Genomic DNA, 24143 nt, shown 5'->3' with positions numbered 1-24143 from the left:
TGTGATTAGTACGGTAGCCACTCAAAGTGTATTTTCTGGATGGGCACGGTGGCTTACGCCTGTAATCCCAGCACTTTGGGAGGCCAAGGCAGGTGATCACCTGAGGTCAAGGAGTTTAAGATCAGTCTGGCCAACCATGGCCAACATGATGAAACCATGTCTCTACTGAAAACACAAAAATTAGCCAGGCGTGGTGGCGGGTGCCTGTAATCCCAGCTACTCGGGAGGCTGAGGCAGGAGAATTGCTTAAACCTGGGAGGCGGAGGTTGCAGTGAGCCGAGATCGTGCCGCTACGCTCTAGCCTGGTTGACAGAGATTCTGTCTCAGAAAAATATATTTTATTTTTTTAATTAATTTTTTTTTTTTGAGACAGAGTCTCACTCTGTCGCCCAGGATGGAAAGCAGTGGTATGATCTTGGCTCACTGCAACCTCCACCTCCCGGGTTCAAGTGATTCTCCTGCCTCTGACTCCCAAGTAGCTGGGACTATAGGTGTGTGCCACCACACCCAACTAAATTGTTTGCATTTTTAGTAGAGATGGGGTCTCACTATGTTGCCCAGGCCGATTTTGAACTCTTGGTCTGGAGAGATCCTCCCACCTTGGCTTCCCCACATGCTGGGGTTATAGGCATGAGCCACCACACCTGGCCTCACGTATTAGGATGTATAAAACACCAAAGATCTTTTGAAGGAGCTGAACAAACCAGTAATTTTTACAGAAAAAAGTAGTGGGAGTGTCTAGTACAACCAAAACCAGGCATCAAAGTCAGCAGTTAAACATTGTAGGCTGCATCAGTGAGCCGCGGCCCGGGTTCCTGACCCGCTCAGCCACTGACCCCAACACCCTGGCCTTGCTGATCTGGACTTCCTCCTCTTCCTATGACCAGGGTGAATTAGGAAGTTTTTAAAGACACCCCCTTCCAGATTCTGTAATGCATTGCCATTGGAGAAGGTAACTCTTTGCAAGGCTAAACTATCATCATTTACAACTTTTCTACACATAGACTGTAGGCATTTCTGTCTCCAGAACATTAGGCTTTTGTATTTTTTAATTTTAATTTCACTGTTAATATTGTCTTTTTTATTAAGATGTTGGAAAAGCAGGAGGTAGTTGTGCCTCATCTACTGTTGCAAAAAGGTAACAATAAACTTCCTCAAAATAATAATAATAAATAAACATTGTAGGCTGGGCACAGTGGCTCACACTTGTAATCTCCACACTTTGAAAGGCCCAGGCAGGAGGATTGCTTGAGCCCTGGGAAGCAGAGGTTGCAGTGAGCCATGATCATGTCGCTGTATTCCAGCCTGGAAGACACAGTGAAACCCTGTCTCAAAAATAAATAAACAAACAAATAAATAAATAAACAGAACCAGTGCTCACTTCAGCCGCACATATACTAGAATTGGCATGAAATGGAGAAGAGCGTGGTCCCTGTGAAAGGATGACACGCAAATTCATAAAGCATTCCATATTTTAAAAAACACTTCAGAACCAGGAAAATAAATGAATCAAAAGAAAGGGAAGACCCTGGTGATTCCTTTCATATTAGAAAATATTGGCCAGGCACAGTGGCTCATGCCTGTAATCTCAGCACTTTGGGAGGCTGAGGTGGGTGGATCACTTGAGGTCAGGTGTTCGAGACCAGCCGTCAACATGGTGAAACCCCGTGTCTACTAAAAATACAATTAGCCATGTATGGTGACTGGTGTCCCTAATCCAGCTACTTGGGAGGGTGAGGCAGGGAGAATGGCTTGAATCAGGGAGGCAGAGGTTGCAGTGAGCTGAGATCGGGCCACTGCACTCCAGCCTGGCTGACAGAGCAAGAGTCCATCTCAAAAAAAAAAGTACAAAAATTAGCCAGGCATGGTGGTACATGCCTGTAGCCCCAGCTACTTGGGAGGCTGAGGCAGGAGAATTGCTTGAACCCAGAGGTGGAGGTTGCAGTGAGCTGAGATCATGCCACTGCACTCCAGCCTGTGTGACAGAGTGAGACTCCATCTAAAACAAAAAATAATAAAAATAAATAAATAAATAATTTTCATTTGCAATTCTGAGTTTGGCAAGAAGAGTGAACTGTGGCCCCGTGACTGGCACGCACATTTTAGAGTTCACAGTGTGCTCTCTCAGAAACTGTTTTAGTCAGAATTGTGTCATCATCTCTGGCCACTCACTTTATTCAAAAGCCTTGACTCAAAATGACTATTTATGGAAATCAGCTTCAACTCTAGCCTCAAAAGACAAAAACACTGTAGTTCTAAAGATATTCAAAAGAAGGTAATTAAGGTTATTAAAAAGCAATGAAGGACCAGGCACCATGTCTCACATCTGTAATCCCAGCACTTTGGGAGGCTGAGGCAGAAGGATCTCTTGAGTTCAGGAGTTTGAGACCAGCCTGGGCAACATAGGGAGACCCTGTCTCTAAAAAATAATTTTAAAAATTAGCTGGGCATGGTGGCGTGTGCCTGTTGTCCCAGCTACTCCAGAGGTTGGAATTGGAAGATGACTTGAGGCCAGGAGTCTGACGTTGCAGTGATCCAGGACTGCACCACTGCACTCCAGCCTGGGTGGCAGGGAGAGATTTCATCTCTAAAAGAAAAACAAAGGAAGCAAGGAAGAGCTGCTCCTCCAAATACTCCCACATCATTTGGGGCAGTTACAAGATTCCAGAAAACATGGAAAACCTACCTTGAGTAACTTTTTGGATGTGTGCTTGTAAGAAAACAAATCTCTTTAATTAACTCATAGAAAGACTAAGAGGAAAGGAGCCTAGGGGACATGTGGTTTTACTTCCCTATTTAATTTAATTTATTTAACTAATTATTTATTTAGATGGAGTCTCACTCTGTTGCCCAGGCTGGAGTGCAGTAGCACAATCTTGGCTCACTGCAACCTCCACCTCCCAGGTTCAAGAGATTCTCCTGCCTCAGCCTCCCAAGTAGCTGGGATTACAGGCACCTGCCACCATGCCCAGCTCATTTTTGTATTTTTAGCAGAAATGGGGTTTCACCATGTTGGCCAGGCTGGTCTCAAACTCCTGTACCCACCTCAGCCTCCCAAAGCACTGAGATTACAGGCATGAGCCACCTTGACCAGCCCCTTAATATTTATTCCTTCTAATAACATTGATTGTGTGCCTACTATGTGTAATTACTAGATTAGGTTCTGAGAATGAACAAGATGAGACTCCTGCCATAAGGAGCTTCTGTCCTGATTTGGCGTGAGTTTGGGAGGAGAACATGCAGACAAGCAATTCAATAAATAACAAGCTGATTTTTGAGTGTGGTATCTGCTTTGAGAGAACCAGGCAGGACGAGGCAGTGCAGAGGAGGACGAGTCCCCTTCACAGGATGAGGGAGAATTTCTCCATAGAGGTGACACGTGAGCTGAGGTCTGAAACATGAGAAAAGTCCAGCTGTGGCGGGAGGTGTGGGAAGTCCATTTCGGGCAGGGAAGAGCATGTGCAGCGGTCCTGAAGGGGGAAACCGCTTGGCATTTACAGGAGCAGAAAAGAAGCCCAGATGCCCGATGCACAATGAGCAACAGGAAAAGAACAGAGCTGGCGGGCAGCGTCAGGTCATGCTAGGATTGGTTGGCTTTTTTAAGAGACATGGTCTCACTCTGTCACCCAGGCTGGAGTGCAGCGGGGCAATCATAGCTCACCACAGCCTCAACCTCTCCTGGGTTCAAGGGATTCTGTCATCTCAGCCTCTCAAGTAGCTGGGACTATAGGCATAAGCCCCACCAGGCCTGGCTAATTTTTTTTTCATTATTAGAGATGAGAGTCTTGCTGTGTTGCCTAGGTGGGTCTCAAACCCCCGCACTCAAGTGATCCTCCCATCCCAACCTCAAAAAGCACTGGAATTACAGGTTTGCACACTATAACTGGCCAAGATTAGGGGTTTTAAAATGCTTTACTTTTAATTTTTGTGGGTACATAGCAGGTGTATATATTTATGGGGTACATGAGATGTTCTGGTACAGTCACGCAATGTGTAATAATCACATCAGGATAAATGGAATACCCCTCAGCTTAAGCATTTGTCCTTTCTTTGTTTTACAAACAATTCGATTATGCTCTTTTCCCTTTTTTTGTTTGTTTGTTTCTTTCTTTCTTTTGAGATGGAGTGTAGCTCTGTTTCCTGGGCTGGAGTGCAGTGGTGCAATCTCGGCTCACTGCAACATCCCATCCCCCCAGGTTCAAGTGATTCTCCAGCCTCAGCCTCGTGAGTAGCGAGTACTACAGGCACATGCCACCAAGCCCGGCTAATTTTTGTATTTCTAGTAGAGACAGTGTTTCACCATGTCAGGCTGGTCTCGAACTCCTGACCTCAGGTGATCCTCCTGTCTCAGCCTCCCAAAGTGCTGGGCTTACAGGCATGAGCCGCCACCCCAGCCTCTTTTAGCTATTTTAAAATATACAATAAAATATTGTCTACCATTGTCACTCTGTTTACTACCAAGTACTGCATCTTATTCATTCTAACTGTATTTTTGTACCCACTGATTATCCCTGTGCACCCCCTCCAGCCCACTACCAACCCCCCAGCCTCTGGTGACCATCATTCTACTCTCTATTTCCATGAGTTCAATTGTTTTAATTTTTAGCACCCACAAATGACTGGGAGCATGCAAACTTTGTCTTTCTGTGCCTGGCTTATTTTAGTTAACATATCTACATGTAATGTATATACACACATATCTACATATATATTTATAGTATACTAATTAAAAGGTAAATTCTTAATGCCCCAATGAAAGGGAATGGCAGGCCAGGTGCAGTGGCTCACACTTGTAATCCCAGCACAGCGGGAGTTGGAGGGGGGAGGATCACTTGAGCCCAGGAGTTTGAAACTGGCCCGGGAAACACAGTGAGACCCAGTCTCTACAACAAATATAAAAATTAGACGGGCATGGCGGCTTGTACCTAGGGTCCCAGCTACTCAGGAGGCTGAGGTGGGAGGATGACTTAAGCCAAGAAGGCAGAGGTTACAGTGAGCCGAGATCACACCACTGCACTTCAGCCTGAATGACAGAGCAGTAACTTGACTCAAAAAAAAAAAGAAAGAAAGAAAAATTGGTATCCCAGAAAACTTTAAAATATCTATATATTCACAAATGTATATAATCATAGTATATTAATCAAAAAGTAAATTCTTAATACTTCATGGCAAGTGAACGGCAGGCCACGGATGACGGCTCATGCTTGTAATCTCAGCACGTTGAGAGGCCCAGGCAAGAGGCTTGCTTGTGTCCACAAGTTTAAGACCAGCCTCAGCAACAGAGTGAGGACCCACCTCTCAAACAAATCAGACATTAGTCAGGGATGGCGGCAGATGCCTGTGGTCTAAGCTACTCAAGATGCTGACTTGGGAAAGTGAGTGGAGGCCAAAAGGCCACGGCTGCAGTGGAGCCACGATCACATGATGACACTCCAGCCTGGGTGACAGAGCAAGACCCTAAGGAAAAAAAAGTTAACTGTAAAAATATAAAAAAAGAAGACTTGAAACGAGACACTACCACATCCAGGATAAGGACAAACAGCCCAAGCAGAGGCCCATTCCCCTCCGAACCCCCAGAAGACAAGAAAAACCATGAGACACTAAATAAGAGACGTCACTGTAAAAAGACACAGGCAGAATTTACTACAAATCTGTCAAAAATACACTCTCCAGGTTAAAAGCAGAGACAGGTGTTCAGCCAAGGCACACTGCTGAAAAGTGAACAAATGAGAGTCCAGGGAAGCTTTGGGCTTTTTGATGCTGTTGGCGATCTAAGACCTGTAGAGCTGGGTCCAGAGGAGGCCACGGTGAGGCAAGTGCAGGGCAGAAAAAACCACAAAGAGGCAGGAGATGAGCCTGGAGAGGCCGTGGTGGGCACAAGCTGGTATAGGAAAGGCCGCCATGAAAAAACAGCTGAATCTTGAGAGGCAGACGTGACACAGAGGATGGGGCTGAAGAGGCCACTGGGAGGCAAACGCAAGGCCTGCCAAAATGGCTGAAAAACAGGTAGTAACAGGGCCAGAAAAGGCCCGTATAGGGAATAGCTGGGCCGAAGAGGCTGTGGTCAGGCAGGAGCTGGGTCTGTCCAGGCCACCAGTAGGCCGAAGGAAGGCCTTGAAAGCCCGACTTGAAAAAGACTAAAGTCTACAGAGGCTGCTGGGAGCTGGGTAGGAGCTGGGACAGACGTGGTTGTTGCAAGGCGGCGGGAGCTGAGCCTGTAGACCCAGCGAGGAAGAAGAGCTGGGCCTGGGGAGGCTGCCATGAGGGAGGCAGAGACTGAGCCTGGAGTGGCCAGACGGGAGGCAGGCGCCGGGCCAAAGGAGACGGCTGGGAGGCAGGAGCTGGCCCCGCCCTGGAGGGGCCCACGTCAGAAAGTTTTGTGCCTGGAGAGGCCACTGGGAGGCAGGAGCTGGGCCTGTGAGGCAGCCAGGGGGAGGAGCTGGGCCCAGAGAGGATGCCGGGAGGCAGCACCTGGGCCTGGAGAGGCTGTGAGAAGCATGAGCTGGGCCTGGAGGGGCTGCCAAAAGGCTTCCAAGAACTGGGCCTGGAAGGCGGCTGTGAGGGAAGAGCTGGGCCTGCAGAGGCCACTGGGATGCACAGCTGGGCCTGCAGATGCTGCTGAGAGGTAGGAACCTCCCTCGGGGAGGCCATGAGATGCACCTAAAGAGGCCGTCGGAAAGGCAGGAGCTGAGTTTGTCCACGCTGCCACCAGGCAGACAGGCGGGCAGGCAGAGATGGCCTGGGGGGGCTGACGTCGAAGGCAAGAGCTGGGCCTGGAGAGGCTGTTTTCAGGCAGGAACTGGGTCTGTCCAGGCCACTGGGAGGCTGAAGGTGGGCCTAGAAAGCCCGACTTGAGGAAGGCTGTGGCCTACAGAGGCTGCCGGGAGCTGGGCCAAACATGGTGGTTTTGAGGCAGGAGGTGGGCCTGTGATGCAGCCAGGAGGAAGAGCCGGGCGCAGAGAGGCTGACTTGGAAATGTTCTGGGCCTGGAGAGGATGCCAGAAAGCCAACGCTGGGCCTGGAAAGGCCGCCGGGAGGCACCAGCTTGTCCTACAGAGGCCACAGGGAGGCCACAGCTGGGCCTGTACATACAGGCTGCCAAAAGGCAGGAGCTGGGCCTGAGAGAGGCCCTGGTGAGGCCATGAGCTGGACCTGGAGGGTCCACTGAGAGGCAGAGGCTGGGCCTGAGGGGCCTACCACAGGCAGGAACCGGGCCTGGGGAGGCCCACGAGAGGAAGCTTTGGGCCTGGAGAGGCCGCCGGGAGCCAGGAGCTGGCCTGGGAGAGTCCATCAGAGGCAGGAGCTGGGCCTAGACAGCTGGGCCAGTGTGAGGCAGGACCTGGGCCTACACTAGAGGCCAGCGAGAGGCCAGAGCTGGGCCCGGAGAGGCTGCCGAGGTGTGAGCTGTGTCCAGGGAGGCTTCCAAAAGACTTTGAGAGGTAAAGCGTGGGTTCTGCAGAGGGTGTTCTCAAGATAAAGCTGGACCTTTACATGCCACCGCGAGGCAGATGTTGGGCCTGCAGAGGTGAACTTAAGGACGGTTTGGGCTGATAGTGGTTGATGGCAAACGGGCAGGAGCTGGGCCAAAAGAGGTTTTTAAGAGGCACCAGGTGTGCTGTGTAGTCAGCTAAGACGTAGAGTTGGGCCTGGAGAAGCCGTCATAAGGCAGAGGCTGGGATTTTAGAGGCCAATGGGAGGCAGGATCTGGGCCAGGAGAGGCCAACTTGAGAAGGATTTGGGCACTCAGAGGCCACCAGGAGGCAGTAGGTGGGCCTAGAGAGGCTGACTTGAGGAAGTTTTTGGCCTGGAGACGCCATTCTGGGACAAAAGCTGCAGCTGGAGATGCTATTGTGAGGCATAAGCTTTGCGTAGAGAGGCCAGCGTGAGGCAGGACCTGGGCCTATCCAGGATGTCGGGGGACACGCAGCAACCCAGTCGGGGAAGATTCCATGAGGCAAAAGCTGGGTCTGGAAAGGCCCTGTGAGGCATGAGCATGGCCTGAAGAGGCCATTGGGTGGCAGGAGCTGGGCGTGTAGAGGCCGCTGAAAGGCAGGAGCTTGGCTTGGTGGGGCTGTGGTGAGGCAGATGCTGGGCATGAAGAGTCAGCTGTTAGGCCTGCAGAGGCAGGCGGGAGCCAGGAGCTGGGCCTGGAGAGGCTGCCGCATGCAGTAGCTTTGCCTGGGGAGGCTGCCAAGAGGCATGAGCTGGGCCTAAAGAGTCCAGTGTGAGGCAAGTGCTCAGCCTGGAGCGGCCAACTTCAGGAAGATTCCAGCCTGGAGAGCGTGTCGGGGGCAGGAGCGGGGCCTGTCAGGGCTGCTGAAAGGCAGGAGCTTGGACTGCGGGCGCTGTGGTGAGGCAGATGCTGGGCCTGGAGAGGCTGATGGGAGGCAGGATTTGGACCTGGAATGGCAGACTTGAGAAAGTTGTCTGGTGAGGCCACCAGGATGCAGGAACTGGGACTGAAGAGGCCACCGAGAGGCAGGAGCTGGGTCTGAAGAGGACACCTTGAGGAAGTTTTGGGCCCGGACAGCCTGTGAGAGGACAGGAGCTGGGCCTGCAGGGGCCACCGTGAGCTGGGCCTAATGAGGTCAGTGTGAGGCAGGACCTGGGCCTGTGGAGGCTGCCAGGAGGCAGGTGGAAACTCGTTCAGGGAAGACCTCTGTGAGGCACAAGCTGGGCCTGGAGAGGCCACTGTCACTCAGGAGCTGGGCCTGTCCAAGCCATTGGGAGGCTGAAGGTGGGCCTGGAGAGCTTGACTTGGGGCAGTTTGGGGCCTAACAAGGCCACCAGGAGCTAGGCAGGAGCTGAGCCGAAAGAGGTTGTTGTGAGGCAGGCGCTGGCCCTCTAGGCACAGCTGGGAGGAAGAGCTCGGCCTTGAGAGGCTGACTTGGGGACACTTTGGGCCCAGATAAGCCACCCAGAGGCAGGAGCTGGGCCTGCAGAGCCATCGTCATGATGAAGCTGGGCCTGTGGAGGCTGCCGTGAGGCAGGAGCCTCATCTGCAAAGGCGACCACGAGGTAGGGTATGGGCTGAAATAGACCATCGTGAGCCACGAGCTTGGCCTGTACAGGCCAACTGGAGAAAGTTCTGGGCCTGGAGAGGCTGCCGGCAGGCAGGAGCGGAGCCCAAAGATTCAAGCACATTACTTGTTGGGCACTTTATTTCCATTATTACATTGTAATATAGAATGAAATAATTTTATTTATTTATTTATTTTTTATGAGAGGGTGTTTCACTCTTGTTGCCCAGGATGGAGTACAATGGTGTGATCTTGGCTCACTGCAGCCTCCACCTCCTGGGTTCAAGCAATTCTCCTGCCTCAGCTTCCCAATTAGCTGGGATTACAGCTGTCCACCACCATGCCTGGCTAATTTTTTGTACTTTTAGTCGAGACAGGGTTTCACCATGTTGGCCAGGCTGGTCTCAAACTCCTGAATTCAGGTGATCCACTCACCTTGGCTTCCCAAATTGCTTGGATTGCAGGCATGAGCCACTGCACCCAGTGAGAGATTTATTTCCTATACAGGGTTGCAGCCTGCAGGGTAGTCCTTCTAACGGGCTGGGAAGCATAGACTCCAGCCAGAAGCCAGAAGCAGACACTTCAAGGGAGAGGTAAAGGAAACCGTAATTTATGCTGAGTGGCATGGCCAAATACACATATTTAATAAGCTCTAGGAGGAGCCATGAATATTTATGAAAGGAGAAATGCGTGCAGTCACAGTTGAGTTTCTCACTCCCTCATGGGTCCCATGTACAAAAAATGGCAGTGTTAGCATGATCCCAGGGTGATGTTTTCAGTCCTCTGACATTAAAAGGTGAGGCAGAGGACATGAAAACTTGCTCTGTGCATCCTCTGTACACTGGCCAGAACCTCTCTGTCATGGGTGGTGTCTTATCAGGCAAGAAAGGAGAGGCAGCTTCAGGCAGTTGGTTAATATCAGTGGTGGAGTCTTTTGAAAGGTCTGGTTTTTCTTAAATCCTTTGGTGAGGGGTCTGTTCAGATTTGTGTGCATCTTTAGTTGGGCTGTTTTACTTAGTTTTAAGGTTTTTTTGTATATTGAATACAAATTCTTTCTCAGAACTGTATTTTGCAAATATTTTCTTTCAATATGTGACTTTTCTTTTTATTCTCTTCACAAGATCTCTTCTAGTGTATACTCTTTTAATATTTAAAAAATCCACTTAATTCTTTGTTCTGTGTGTACTGACACTTTGTGTTGCTTGTTAAAATTCATTACCGAACCCAAGGGCACATAGCTTTTATTCTATGTTTTCTTCTAGAAATTGAATAGTTCTGCATTTTTTGTGTAAGGATGATTTTGAGTGATTATTTGTATAAGTTGTAAAGTTTTCATCTACATTCATTTCATTTCCTATGGTTTCCAATGAATTGTTCCTTCCCTACTTTTGGGGAAGACACAAGATAGTGTGCTCTGTTACAGTAGGTAGGTAGCTAGACACAACATGATGGGAAGGCTCACCTGGAGGGACCACCAACAATTTATATTTTAGTACCATCTCTAATGCTGGAGTGGATGGGCACTTGTCAGTTGTGGGTAGGAGGAAGAAGAGGTTCCTGTGCGGAAAGAAACACCCTAGAACTCCTCCTAGGGCGCCCCAATCATCATTCACTCTACAGTTAAAATGTCAGAAAATTGCTAGCTACATGCTGATAAGAAGGACAAAGGAGACATTTGTAAGAGAAACCTGGCACCATAAGTACAGGTTGGGGCAGAGAAGGACATAAAAGAGACAGGCAGGCACAGGAGGTACAGACGTGACCACTGTAGGGCCTTCCCGGGAGGCGGGAAGGAGCCAGCCCCAATGGTGGCTTTGGATTGATCACCACACATGTGCCTTAACCAACAGTGAGGAGGTCCCACAAGCCTAAGAGGGGCAAGTCAGGGACCTAAGGCAGGAGCAGAAAAACCAAAGAAAACAGGTGGAGACTTGAGATGGAGGCAGGAATGTGAAGAAGTCCAAAATAAAATTGCCTGCACAGGACTCGGGCCGTTTTTCTGCACAATCAGCCTACTCCTCCCTTGGGGCCTACATATTTTTTCTACAATAAGCTCTTTACACTGTATTTATTTTCTCTCTTTCTTTTTTTTTTTTTTTTTTTTTTTTTTACCATTTCTGATTTCTTTATTATCTGTAGCCTTTGGAAACTAATCACATGAAACTACAAAATTAGCAAATGTCTTGAAATCTGTATATAAAACATAAATTACCTCTAATTTCAAACTCTCATTTATTAGTGTACCACTCAATCTTTTAAAAAAATTAGAAAGAAAAAAAAAGCGGCTCCAAAGATAGTCTTATACCATTCTTTAAAAAAGGAAACCGTTCCTTTTAACTTTACACCCACCCCACGCCCCAATTTCAAAACATCATTTAATTGTCTTGGTCATGGACATTTCCAAGATGAGATTTTATATTTCGCTCCCATAGCTTCTGGTTATCAGAAAACCCATGCTTTCCTTTAGTGAAAGAGTTTGGTCCAGCTGATGTTGGTGTATCCCTTCCAATATTCTTCATCCTCATCTTTGCTTCTGGACGCATTTCTTCTGGTTCACTATCTTCACCTTCATTAAAAGCTGCTGCTTCTGAAAGTGTTTTAGGAGCAACAGTTGGAACAGTTTCTTTAGGCTTACTTCATCCAAGTTTGATGGATATGGCTGATGCTTTCTTTGTCGTCTACCTATGGCAAATCCAAACTTGGAGATCTTTGTAGGCTTTGTTGGGAGGTCTGCAGCTTCTTCAGCTGATCGTTTCTCAGCGCTGCGTTTGGAACTTTCCCCTCCATTACTCTGGCGGCTCCAGCTCGCTGCCACTTTTCGGGCTTCTCCTCTCCCGCCTTCCCATCCTCCATTTTCCCCGCCTACACTGTATTTATTTTCAATGAAGTTATCTGCCATCTTTGTACTTCCTCTTAATGAAAATCTTTCTTCCAAGTTAGACAAGAACTGTGACATCTGCTCTTTCCAGTAATAGCTCCGTTTCAGTTCGAATTTCCAGAACTGTGGATGCTGAATAACGGGCGCTGTGACTTTAAGTGGTGCAGAAGGAGGCCAGTAGGGGTCACCAGCCATCACACTGGGAGTAAGAGGGCCCTGCGGTGTCCCAGCTGCCAGCTGGGGGCGTACTGCCAATACACTGTGAGCAACAGGCCCCTACAGTGCCCCCAGCAGCCAGCGTGCGAGGCGCCAAGGCGGCGTGCGTGGCGTGCGTGGCGGCATGCGTGGCGCGGCGCCGGCGTGCGTGGCGGCACGGCGCCGGCGTGCGTGGCGGCACGGCGCCGGCGTGCGTGGCGGCACGGCGCCGGCGTGCGTGGCGTCCGTGGCGTGCGTGGCGTCCGTGGCGTGCGTGGCGGCACCACGGCGGCACGGCGCCAGCGTGCGTGGCGTGCGTGGCGGCACGGTGCCGGCGTGCGTGTTGTGCGTCATGGCGCTTGCGGGTGGGGCGTGCATCGCGGCGCGAGTGGCGTCGCGTCGCCGGCGTGCGTGGCGTGCGTGGTGTCCCGGCGCCGGCGTCCGTGGCGTGCGTGGTATCGCGGCGCCGGCGTGCGTGGCGTGCGTGGTATTGCGGCGCCGGCGTGCGTGGCGTGCGTCGCGGCGCCGGCGTGCGTGGCGTGCGTCGCGGCGCCGGCGTGCGTGGCGTGCGTGGCGTGCGTCGCGGCGCCGGCGTGCGTGGCGTCGCGGCGCCGGCGTGCCAGGGTCTTGCAGTGCCCCCAGCGACCAGCAGGGGGCGTGCCGCCACTACACTGTGAGCAAGAGCGCCCTGCAGGGCCCCAGCCGCCAGCAGGTGATACCCATCACCGCAGTGTAAGAGGGCCCTGCAGTGGCCCTAGCCGCCAGCAGGGGGCGCCCGAGCCCGCGTTTTCAGATGGTGTCGCGGCGCCGGCGTGCGTGGCGTCGTGCCGTGCAGGTGTACGTGGCGACGCGGCGCCCCGCCAGCGTGCGGAGTTGCGTTCTCCTTAGTGCAGGCATGGGGGACACCGCGAGGGCGGAGCTGCGTTCTCAGCAGGGACCCAGGAGGCACGGCCTCGCTTTGGGACTACTCTGGGCCGCGTCCACGGTGAGTAAAATCCTTCCTATTTGCAGCCCTGACTGCTTAGGGTGAGAGACTGGTAAGAAGATCTCGGGGTGGAAAACTGGACGCCGAAAGCCCCTCTGAATCCTGCGCACCTGGGGTCTCCCCGCAAGGCCAGGCGGCTGCAGAGCGAGGTGCGCACCGCAGCCTCGGAACACAATAGAACGTTCCTAAGGCAGACACGACCTCCGAAATACGAATACAACGCCCGCAGTGCGCATGTAGAAAACACCTGTGACTGTTTCTGTAAAACCGGCACTGCTCGTGCGGCCTGGCCAATACAGCAGTTGTAATAATCAGCACCGACATATCAGTGCAGACGCAGAAACTCCCGTGTGGTTAGGGCTTAGGGTGAGGATTAGGGGTCAGGGCTAGAGTTAGGGGTCACTGGTTAGGGGTTAGGATGTAGGGGTTAGAAGAATTTTAGGCAAAAGAAATTTAAACGGTTTATTTGAGCAAAGGAATGATTCATGAATCACACCTGGAGCACCAGAACGGCCAACAGGGCTCGGGCTTCGAGCTCTTAGTGGTGGCAGCTGAGTGAGGTTCCGCCTCGGCTCCAGCCAGGCGACCGCCTGTTGTGGGGATGGTTCCCTCCGCGTCCCTGGTCATACAGCCAACTGGCGGCTGGGCTTTTTGTCACTGACTGGTTGGTTTGTTAATGTTTTCTAAGTCAGTTTAAATGCCTCCAAGTTCGGTTTCCGTTTGCTTAGGCAAGACCTCAGGCTAACGGCTTCCTCTTTTGCTTTAGCATGTCAAAAACGTAATTCATTTTCATTTTACTGGGATTGATAGAAGTAAATTCACATTTTTGTTGTTATTCAGAAAGTCGGTTTAATTGGCAGCCTGTTTGTGATGGTGCATAAAATAACGTCTGTTAATCATGAGCATGTTAGATTAGAGGAAATACGTTAACTCTATTAAGCTTTGTTATTAAACAGGAGTTGAGTTTTTTTTTTTCCTCCTAAACTTTAACCATTTAAAATACACTCAGCATCTCCTAAGGATGTGGATACTTTCTGAGAAATTTGTCCTTAGTGGTTTCATCTTTGTGCGAACACCATAGAGTGTCGTTGTAAAACCTAGATGGTGCAGCCCACTCCACACGTAAGTTATACGGTAGAGCCTGTTGCTCCCAGGCTACAAACCTGCATAGCACGTCTCCGTACTGAATGCTGTAGTCAACTGTCACACCGTGGTGACTGTAGATTGTGATCCCAAAATATCTGAGTCAGGGCTCAGTCAATTTAGAAAGCTTTTTTTGCCAAGGTTAAGGACATGCCCATGACACAGCCTCAGGAGGTCCTGACAACACGGGCCCGAGGTGGTCAGGGTAGAGCTTGCTTTTATACATGTTAGAGAGACATGAGACGCCAATCAATGTGTGTAAGATGTACAGTCGTTTGGTCCAGTAAGGAGGAACAACTAGAAGTAGGAAGTGGGGGTGCTTCTAGGTCAGAAGTAGATAAAACAAAAGGTTGCATTCTTTTGAATCCTTGATCAGCCTTCCACTGAATACAATTTAGTCTGGTTCAGTGAATCTGCATTTTTACAGATACAGTAGGGCGGAGGAATGGCGTGAGCTTGGCCCACTACAGCCTCTGCCTCCCAGGTTCAAGCTGTTGTCTTGCCTCAACCTCCCCAGTAGCTGGGATTACAGGCATGCACCGCCACGCCTGGGTAATTTTTGTATTTTTAGTAGAGATGGGCTTTCTCCATGTTTGTCAGGCTGGTCTCAAACTCCTGACCTCAGGTGATCTGCCTGCCTTGGCCTCCCAAAGTGCTGGGCTTCCAGGTGTGAGCCACCATGCCTGGCCAGGAAGCTTACTTTGATTCTGATATTGTCAACTGTATTTCAGGCATAACTTGGAGCATTAAATACTGCTTTGGTATTTTAATACACAAATAAAACACAGATCCCTTTTTATATTTATTGCTAGTGTTACCGACATCTAAATTTAGAACCATTGCAGAGTCTGGGCTTCCAGTAATTCTGTGTGATCCTCTAAAAGGTAAATTATTTTTTCTCATAAGACACAGTGGCATCTAAAGTCACATTGAATGTCCCGCCACTTTTGTTTCTCTAGCTTCATCAATTTCTGCAAAGCATCTTTGGAGGAATAACTTTGTCCCTTTAAACTCTTCTGTATTAGAAAGCATCCTGATGAAACATTGAATAATTGTGGTCACAGATTCTGTTTACAGTCTTCCTGTCTTTGAATATTTTTTCCAATGGCAAATATTTGCTCTTGTTTTGTAGCCAAAAGGAATGCTGGGAAACAAAACAAAGACAAGTGTCGTTAGAATAAGTGATTCAGTCACAGTCAATTTGTTATTTTAACTTTTTTTTTAAGTTATACTTTTGAAAACATCCAGCCGTAAATTGAAATGGTCTCCAAAATACGAATGTTTTTCCCTGGTTCTGAGGTGACCAGCTTTCCTAGAGAGTGAACCACACTACAAGAAAAAAGGTATGGTAAATATGTTTACGTGTATGTGTTATATTAATATAAAACATGTGAAAGGTCCCTTGAAATTATATATTTGCATGATTTACTTTGCATCATCATGAATGCTCTTATTTTAAAAAGTAGGAGTAGTTAATGTTACGTACTAATTATTAGTACAAATAATTAAGCAGATATTTGAAAAAAATTTAATTTTTAAATGAAGGTTTTATTTAAAATTAGTTTTAGAGTCACACTGAAATTGGGAAGAAAATGCAGATGTCCTATGTAGACCCAACCTAGTTTCCCCTTGTATTAACGTATCAACATGTATCAGATATGTTATTAACATCTTTTTTTTTTTGAGGTGGAGTCTTGCTCTGTCACCCAGGATCTCGGCTCAATGCAACCTCTATCTCCCATGTTTAAGCAATTCTCTTACTTCAGCCTCCTAAGTAGCTGGGATTACAGGTGCCCACCAGCATGCTTGGCTAATTTTTTGTATCTTAGTGAAGACGGGGTTTCACCGTGTTGGCCGGGCTGGTTTGGAACTCCTGACCTCAGATGATTGACCCGTCTCAGCCTTCCAAAGTTCTGGAATGACAGGCATGAGCCAGTATGCCCACTATGCCCAGCCTATTACCGGTATATTTGCTTTGGCTGGGTATCTGTTCAGATGTTTACCCAGTTTTAAAATCACATATGTATTTTGTAAATATCTTCTCACATCTGTCTTGTCTTTTTCTTCTCTGAATACAGTTTTTCACAGTAGAATACTTAGTTTTATAAAGTCTGTTATCAATATTTTCATGAATTGGTGTTTGATGTTGTGTGTTAAAACTCAACACCAAACCCAACGTCACATAGATTTTCTCTTACATTTTTTATAGTTTCGCATTTCAAATTACAGTCTCTGGACTATTTTGAGTAAGTTTTTGTTTTTCTTAGTTTGTGCATATATTCATTTCATTCTACATGGCTTCCAAAGTCTTCCATCACCATTTTTGGGAAGGATAGGGCCACAGTGGGCTTCATTTTGGTTTGAATTTCCAAAATTATTACACTGAATAAACTGAATATTGAATTTTATAGGTATTTCAGGACAGCCAGGCAGGGGTGGACGTCCTCCGAGAAACTGAGCAAGTGTCTGTGCTGAGCTCTGGCACCACCAGAGGGCGCAAGAACCCACCCCTGACCAACTTCCCTCTGAGGTGCCAGAAGCAGCGAGGAGCTTCAACTCCCTCAGGGCAGCACGAGGGTCCTGTCAACTAAGTGTTGTTCATTGGTGAGTAAAAAGCTTCCTTTCCACGGCCCTGAGTGCACAGAAGAGAGTCTTCATAGTACTCAGCAAAGGAAGACGTTCATCTAGAAAAATGAAATCCCCAAATCCCATCCTTACGACTACACCCTGATATATCATTATCAACATCCCAGACACAGTGGCTTCCAAGATATATTCTCACAGTGGCCTCTAATATAACAGTCACACCGTGCCCTAACATTACTGTGATGTCCATACCGTGCCCTAACACCAATATGATATCCGTACCATACTCTAATGCTAATCTAGTAGCCACACTCTTGCTTCTAATACCAATGTAATACTATCCACACGGTGCCCTAATGCTAATGTAATATCTGTACTGTTCTAACACCAATATCATATGTACGCCGCGCCCTAACGCTGGTACCCACACCGCGCCCTAACGCTGGTACCCACACTGTGCCGTAACACTGATGTATCCACACGGTAGCTTCTACTACTAATAAATATAATAATACCTACTTAGTGGAGTCTGTTGACGTTGAGGCTTTTATAAGGGTTCACAGCTTTGGATGAAGCGTAGCCTCTATAGTGGATTTTGATGATGTCTCTGCTTTTCTGGCATAGTATTGATATGGTTGTTTTAAAAAGCAATTTACTTTTTAATAATGTCATACTTTGAGGAAACTTCCAGTACCAGTGCACAATATAACCTGTTTCTTGTCTTAGATTCCCCAGCAGTTACTGCTGCACCACATCTGCAGTGTCCCACAAAATGCTCCGGTATATTTTACCCAAAGCGTGGACGCTCTTCCAGGTTACCACCACATAACCCCTAGATCAGGAAATCAGCGCGGTTCCTACATGATAATTCAGTCCACAAACTCAATTCACTTTTACCTCCTGCCCCACCTGGGAGTGCTTTTTCATTCTGATCCAGTTTTCCTGGCACTGTTCCCAAGACTTTCCTGCATATTTATGATCTTGACACATTTGAAGAGCTTACAAGTTTTTGTTTGAACACCTGTTTTCAGGTCTTTGGGGTATACACCTAGGAATGGAATCACTGAGTCATACGGCAAATCTATTTGTAACTGTTTGAAGAAACACCAAATTATTTGACACATTTTCATGTTGTCATAAGCAGTGTTTCGTATTTCAGGTTTCTGGATATCTTTGTTAGCGCTGGTTTCTTTTTTTTCTTTTTAGTATAACTGCTGTAGTGTGAGTTAAGGGACATCTCTTTATGGTGTTAATTATGAGTAATGATATTAAGCATCTTTTCGTGTGCTTCTTGGTGAAGTGTGTGTCGGAGTCCTTTGTCGATTTTTAGGTTGGGTTGTCTTTGTTGTTGAATTATAAAAGTTATTTATACATTCTGGATAACAGACACTTATAAAGTATCTAATGTGTAGGTTTTTTCTTCTGTTTTGTGGCTTACTATAAAATAATGAGTTAATGTGTGGTCTCTGCCGCGGGGTCCTGAGACAGAGCTCTCAGCCTTTGGAATGTATGAAGTGATGTGTCTTTCATGTGCTAATGAGATGACTGATGGCTGGGGGCACCTGGAAAGTCTCAGTGGGGCTGGCTGCCAAGGGAACCAACCTTCATTAGAGGATTTGAAATTTCATCCCCCTCCCATCTCTGTGAAGGGGAGAGGTGCTGATGTCTGAGTTGATCACTGTGGCCACTCATGTAATCAATCTGCCTATGTAATAAAGGACTGGGTTGGGACAGTGCGAGCGTCTGTGTTGCTGAACATGGGGAGATGCTGGGAGGGTCATATCTGTAGCGGGCATGGGAGGCCTGCACCCCTTCCATGTACTCCACGTTGTGCATCTCTTTATCTGACTGTTCATTTGTAGCCTTTAAAATATCCTTGGCAATAAGTCAGCGATAGGAAGTACACTGTTTTCACGGGTTCTGTAATGTGCTGTAGTAAATTGCTGAACCCAGTAAGGGTGTTGTGAGAGCCTCCAATCTGTGGCCAAGTCAGAAGATAACCCGGTGACCTACTGTATGTGATTGTCGTCTTATAACTGAATGCCCGGATTTCTTAGAGAAGAAATGAATTACTTTTACTGTTTTTCTTCTCCTGCACTTCCTACTTAGCTCTTTAGGAACGCAGTTATAAGCTTTACTGTCTCTCCACGAAATACTTCCTACACTGCAGACTTTTCTGTGTGTTTACTTAGAAGTTTCAGGGAACAAACCTGGGAACAAGCTAGGCACCTCCGGAACTCTCCCCCAGCAGGAGATTGCCAGGAGACGACAGTCAATTTACAACCTAGCTCTTCCCATGATGATAGCAAGATCACCTAACGGATAAGACATCAGAGCTAGTCTCATTGACCCTGCACCTCCTCACCCCATCCCCTGCATGCCATTTTGCCAACTCCTCCTTTTAAAGCTCCCACTTTCTGCCCCGAAAGTGGAAGCGGTTTCCTGGGCTCTATGTTCCCTTCAGCTAAACACTGCCATAAAGTCACTTTGTTTTTACCATCCTTGTGTTTGTCAATTGAATTTGCAAGCAACAAGCAGCATGACTTACCTTCCTAGGACTGAGCCCTTAGTCTGTGGGGTCTGATGCTTTCTCCAGTTAGTGTCAGAAGTGGATTGCACTGTAGGACAGCTAGCTGGTACCCAAGATTTGGTCTGTCTGGGCAAAAAACCCGTGCATCTGTTAATAGAAGTGTCTGTGTTGAGTGTTGAGGGAAGACGGTTGTTTTTCCTCTTATAACAATTCTGTCTTAAAACTTTTTTCTTCATGTCTTCTGAGGCATAAAAGTTTTGAATTTTGAGGAAATCAGTCGATTTTCTTTTATGGTTTGCAGTTTTCATGTCAGATCTAAGAAACTATTGCTACATCCAAGGTCATGAAGGTTTCACTATATGTTTAGAGATTTTAGTTTTGCCATATTTAGATCTTTGATCCATTTTAAGTTTTTTATGTGATATGAGGTGAGGATACAATTTCATGTCCCTTTATGTGGATCGCAAGTTACCTCACATCACTTGTTGAGGACAGCGTGTTTTCCCCAATTTAATGGTTATGGACCTTGTCTCAAATCAGTTGAGCACAGAGGTACTGTTATGTGTCTGGGCTTCCAACTCAATTCAGTTGATTTTTCTGTTTATTCTTGTGCCAGTATCACACTGTTTTGATTACCATTGCTTTGTAATAAGATTTGAAACTGGGATGTGTGAACCTCCAGATCTGGAGTTATTTTTCAGGATGGGTTTGGCTTTTCAGGGTTCCTTGAAATTCCATATGAGCTTTCCCACTTCTGTCCCGAGGCATTTGGTATTTTCATAGGAATAATGTTGAATCTGTAGATTGCTTTGTGTAGTTTGGCAAACTTAACAAATACGGTCTTTAAATCCATGAACGTGACGTGTTTTTACATTTATTTGGGCTTTGTTTAATTTCCTTGATTAATGTCTTACAGTTTGCCCCATCTAAGTCTTGGCCTTTGATTACGTTTATTCCTAAACGTATTATTGCTATTGGTATGATTTAAAAGTGGAATTTTTATAATTTTGTTTTCAGATTATTCATTGCTAGTGTATACATATAAAATGGATTCTATAGCCAGGCACGATGGCTCACACCTGTAATTCCAGCACTTTGGGAGGCCGAGGCAGGCAGATTACCTGAGGTCAGGAGCTCAAGACCAGCCTTGCCAACATGGCAAAAGCCTATCTCTACTGAAAATACAAAATGAGGCAGACCACCATTGATTTATTGGGATAAAAAATCATGTTCGTGGTGTTTGATGCTTTCAAAATGCTGTTGGTTTAAATTTGCTGTTATTATGTTGAAGATTCCTAAGTCTCCATTTCTGAGGTTGTAGATCAGTCCTTGATGTGGCATGGCGCTGAGTAGGATAGAGAAGCATGGGATTGTGAATAGACTGTGGTTAGCGTTTACAGATTTAGTGTCAGGGCATCACAAAATCAGGAGATAGTGGTTTAAGAGTTTACCAATTGAATATTATAGTATAAGGGCTGCGAGTAGGAGGTTCCGGTTGGTGGTTGGGAGCTGCGTAGTAGAGATGAGTGGGGAGATCAGGTGAGTACAGGGTTAGGTTGAGAGGTCAGGATTATGGTGAAGGGTTAGGGTGAAAGGGTTTGTGAGGTTTAGGATTAGCGTTACAGTAAGGGTTAGAGGAAGTTTAAAGTTAAGTCTGAAGACTATGCTGAGTGAATTTTTGCATAATTGTAAAATATGCATCCATGTTCATTTCATTTCCTATGGTTTCCAATTAATTGTCCCTTCTTCATTTTTAGAAACACATGGGCGAGTGGGCTCCATGTCAGTTTGTATTTCCAGAACGATGGCCCTGAACACTTCTCCCTCTGACTTTAAGGGCGCGTGCCCACCGCCAGCGCCAGCACGAGGGCCCTGCAGTGCCCCCGGCTGCCAGCAGAGGGTGCGCGAGCCCTGCTTTTCTAATCCCGGAGGCCACAGCGTCCTGCCCGTTTCCTCGGCGCAGGCCCTTGCGGGTTCTCCTCAGCACAGACCACGGGATGCCCCTCACTTTGGGACACCTCGAACCCGCGTCCACGGTGAGTAAAATCTTTCCCGTTTGCCGCCGTGACTGCTGAGGGGCAGAGACCCTTCGTGTGGAAAATTAGAAACCAGAAACCACGGTGAATCCAGCGCAGCCAAGGTTGTTTCTCTGCACCCAAGGCGAGGCGGCCGCGGGTCCGTGCTGCAGGCTTGGAACAGAAATGCAGCATCAGGAGAGCAAATAGAACAGCCGCCACACTGATAAGAGCCCCTTATAATACCAGTAATGCTCCTTCTGTGGTGCTGGTGTGGCACCCATCATACAGACGTCACACCCGTTAGGGGAACGCAGCAGTCGCCGCGCAGGTCCGATCCCGGGAACGCGGATGTGTCTCTCAGCGTGCACAGAGTGCCCGGAACGCCTGTGAGTGCACACATACCACCCAGAACACCCGTGACACCGTTAGAATAACAACCATCACGCATATAACCCAGGAAACACACACGTGTCCCTTAGAACACACGTATCACTCGGGACGCGAACATGGTCTTTGGAGCGTCTGCAGCTCCTAGTGTGGGACCTTCTGGCTCTCGCGGGGGCACTGGGTTCACCGCCTGTGCCGGGCTGGGTTTGGGCTGGATTCGGCGTCTGTGACGAAGTGTGATGTTGTTTCTGCCTTTCTGACATGGTATTGACAGGGTTGTTTTAAAAAGTAGTTGACTTCCCAGTAACCTCATGCATCTGGGAAACCGGCACCTGCAGTTAGTATGCCTTCTCCTTTCTCTCCGATTCCCCAGCAGTTACTGCTGTGCCAGATTTGCAGCTTCACACAAAATACTCCCGTGTGTTTCACCAAAAGAAGAAACTTCTCCAGGTGACCCCCACATACCCCCAAATCAGGAAATACACGGTTCCTTTTTCTTTTGTTTTGTTTTTGAAGACAGAGTGTTGCTCTGTTGCCAGACTGGAGTGCAGTGGTGCAATCTCAGCTCACTGCAACCTCCACCTCCCAGTTTCAATGGATTCCCCTGCCTCAGCCTCCCCAGTAGCTGGGATTACAGGAGTGTGTGACCACGCCTGGCTGATTTTTTGTATTCTTGGTAGAGATGGGGTTTCCCCACGTTGGCCAGGATGGTCTTGATCTCTTGACCTCGTGATCCTCCCGCCTCAGCCTCCCAAAGTGCTGGGATTACACGTGTGAGCCACCGTGCCCAACCAAAAATACATGATTTCTATGTGAAAGTCCAGTCCACAGACCTGCTTCACTTCACTGCCTGCCACAGTTGGCAGAAAAATATCTCTTTCCATGTTGGCCCAATTTTCCTTTTTGGGAATTTTTCCTGACACTCAATTTTTTTCTTTCTTTCTTTTTTTTTTTTTTTTTTTTTTTTTTGAGATGGAGTTTTGCTCTTTCTGTGCAGGCTGGAGTGCAATGGCACGATGCCTGCTCACTGCAGCCTCCACCTCCCAGGTTCAAGAGAGTCTCCAGCTTCAGCCTCCCGAGTAGCTGGAATTACAGGCATCCACCACCACACCTGGCTAATTTTTTCTATTTTTAGTAGAGATGGGATTTCACCGTGTTGGCCAGGCTGGTCTCAAACTCCTGACCTCAGATGATCCACCCACGTCGGCCTCCCAGAGTGCTGGGATTACAGGCATGAGCCACCATGCCCAGCTGACCCTCTCAGTTTTCACAGCCTTGACAGATGTAAAGAGTGGAGATGATTCCACGCCGGGTCTACTCAGCCTTTCCTTCTGAACAGGTGCAGACCCCGCATTCCCGGTAGGAACACCCTGGCCTGGTGCCGCGCTCTCCTCAGTGCAGCCCACCTGGAGGATCTTCCATCCCACCACCACCGGCGACCTCACTTGGTAATGTCAAAACATTTATTTACAGTCACAGATTTCATCCTGTCAAGCTCTGGATTGAAGTTTGCCAGGGGTTTCCCAATGGCCTTAGAACGATGGCCTCCAGACCCTGCGTGCTCCTGCCTGCTGCCCTCTCCCATCCAGTCTGCTACAGCTGCCTGCAGTCCACCTGTGGGGACGCGGGCTCCCGGGTGTCTCAGCGTGGATTTTATATGTGTTCTCCCAGCCCGTTCACCCAGTGATCACCTTAGGTTTTCAAGGCTTTGTCAAGGTGAGTTCTTAAAGTCATAGCAGTTATGTTATCTAAAAGTAGAACAGTTAATAATGTGATTTTTCTAAAGACAAGGAAATAATCCATTATTTATTAGATCATCAGTGAGATGACCCTCAATTTTTTTGTTGGTTTTGTTTTTTGGTTATGGAGTCTCCCTGTGTTGCTGAGGCTGGAGTGCAGTAGCACAATCTCTGTTCACCATAGCCTCTACCTCCTGGGTTCAAGCGATTTTCGTGCCTCAGTCTCCTGAGTAGCTGCGACTACAGGCACCCAGTGCCACACCCAGCTCATTTTTGCATTTTTAGTACAGATGGGGTTTCACTATGTTGGCCAGGCTGGTCTCAAACTCCTGACCTCGTGATCCACCTGTCTCAGCCTCTGAATGCGCGAGGATTACAGGCATTAGCTAGCACGCCCAGCCTATTTTTAACTTTTTAGGGGAATACCAAACTATGTTAAAAGTAGGATGCACTGTTTTATATTCCACGTAAATTATTTAAAGGTTGTAATTTCTCTCCGACCTTGCCAACACTTGCCTTTTACATTTCTTGGATCATAGCCTTTCTAGTGTGTGTGAAGGAGTATGTCACTGTGGTTTCAGTTTAGATGGCCATAATGATAATGGTATTGATTATCTGTTTATGTACTTTCCATTTGCATCTTATTGAAGGAGTGTGTGTTC

The 24143-nt window shown here is 47.9% G+C and overlaps 1 long non-coding RNA gene, 1 other non-coding gene and 1 pseudogene across 2 annotated transcripts; 1 reads left to right on the top strand and 2 right to left on the bottom strand.

Moving 5' to 3' along the window:
* The first annotated feature begins 1373 nt into the window (after window positions 1–1373).
* Window positions 1374–1477, top strand: LOC135276854 (U6 spliceosomal RNA). The gene has a single exon (XR_010344409.1). It is a non-coding gene; the product is annotated as a U6 spliceosomal RNA (small nuclear RNA).
* A 9623-nt stretch (window positions 1478–11100) lies between these two features.
* LOC135276781 (PEST proteolytic signal-containing nuclear protein-like) lies at window positions 11101–12163 on the bottom strand (annotated as a pseudogene).
* A 2847-nt stretch (window positions 12164–15010) lies between these two features.
* Window positions 15011–20775, bottom strand: LOC135276785 (uncharacterized). The gene is made up of 2 exons (XR_010344350.1): window positions 19356–20775; window positions 15011–15365 (listed from the first exon to the last, which is right to left on the bottom strand). It is a non-coding gene; the product is annotated as an uncharacterized LOC135276785 (long non-coding RNA).
* Window positions 20776–24143: the final 3368 nt, after the last annotated feature.

The sequence above is a fragment of the Aotus nancymaae genome, unplaced genomic scaffold (genome assembly GCF_030222135.1).
Source record: "Aotus nancymaae isolate 86718 unplaced genomic scaffold, 86718_ANA_hifiasm-v0.15.2.pri h1tg000028l, whole genome shotgun sequence".
Classification (NCBI taxonomy): Eukaryota; Metazoa; Chordata; class Mammalia; order Primates; family Aotidae; genus Aotus; species Aotus nancymaae.
Note: the sequence above shows the minus strand (reverse complement) of the source record. Positions and strands in the feature narration are given on the sequence as shown.